We start from the raw sequence: 1,591 nt of genomic DNA on the forward strand, positions 1-1,591 counted from the left end.
TTTTAACCTTTCCTAGAAAATACATTTTTTTAAAAATTTATCTTTATTATTGAAAGTATTACAGATGTCCCCTTATTTACCCCATTGACCCTCCACCCTTCTCTGTCCTCCCCACCCCCCAGGCCTTCACCACACTATTGTCTGTGTTATTGGTTATACATATATGCATATAAATTCTTTGGTTAACTCCCCGTGCTCGCTCCCCGCTAAGGTAAATAAATAATAATTGTTTCTACAACTTAATTGTTTCATTACCTAGTCTCCAAAGGTATTAACAATAACTAAAATAGGAGATTTCATTAATCTAGTATTGATTACATTTAGGTTGTGTTCCCATACGTAAAATTCTTTAAAAATTTAATACAAAAATCCTGTCCCAGAATATATAAAGAACTCATGTCAATAATGTGAATAATCAATCAATAACAATCTAAATAACTCTAACAAAACAATAACACTAATAAAATAGATTTGGGTTCTGCCATTTAAAAATGACAAAGGGATTTGAATAGACATTTCACCTATGTATGAATGGCTAATGTACATGAAAAGATACTCTGCATCTATAGGTTTTAGGGAAATGCAAGTTAAAACCACAATGAGATTCATTACACACCCATTAGAATAATCCTATATAATAAAAGGGTAATATGCAAATTGACCCTAACAGCAGAACCACTGGGAATGACTGGTCACTATGACACACACTGACCACCAGAGGGCAGATGCTCAATGCAGGAATTGTTCCCGGTGGTCAGTGCGCTCCCCCAGGGGGTGCTCTGCTCAGCCACAAGCCAGGCTGATGGCTGCCAGCACAGCAGTGATGGCGGGAGCCTCTCCCGCCTCCTCAGCAGCACTAAGGATGTCCGACTGCACCTTAAGCCTGGTCCCCACTGGCAAGTGTACATCCCCCGAGGGCTCCCAGGCTGCCAGAGGGATGTCTGACTGCCAGCTTAGGCCCGATCCCCTGGAGAGTGGGCCTGAGCCAGCAGGTGGACATCCCTAGAGGGGTCCCAGACTGCAAGAGGGCACAGGCCAGGCTGAGGGCCCTCCCTCCCCCCGTGCACAAATTTTTGTGCACCAGGCCTCTAGTTATAATAATAATAACCGTTATCGTCATAATAAAAATATATTCATACCATGTGTTGACAAGGATACAGAGAAACTGAAACCCTCATGCACTACTGATAGAAATGTAAAATGATATACATAGTCACTTTGGAAATCAATTTGGCAGTTTCTTAAGAAGAATAAACTTAGCATAAAACCCAGTGATTCCATTTCAGGTTATATCTCAAATGAAATAAAAACATGTTTACATAAAAACCTCTATGCAAGTATCAAAAGCTTTAAACAATCCAAATGCCCATCCATTTGCGAACAGATAAATAAAATGTGTTTTAAAATGGAATCCTATTTAGCATAGAAAAGAACAAGTTATTATACATGAAGCTACAACATAGATGAACCTCAAGAGCATTTCTCTAATAAAGGTAGCCGGGCACAAATGACATTACATCACATGATTGCATTTAAATGATATTACCCAATCTTTTTCAAAATGGGGGGGGGGGGGGGGGGAGAAGCCATT

The sequence above is a fragment of the Myotis davidii genome, unplaced genomic scaffold, assembly GCF_000327345.1.
Source record: "Myotis davidii unplaced genomic scaffold, ASM32734v1 scaffold404, whole genome shotgun sequence".
Classification (NCBI taxonomy): domain Eukaryota; kingdom Metazoa; phylum Chordata; class Mammalia; order Chiroptera; family Vespertilionidae; genus Myotis; species Myotis davidii.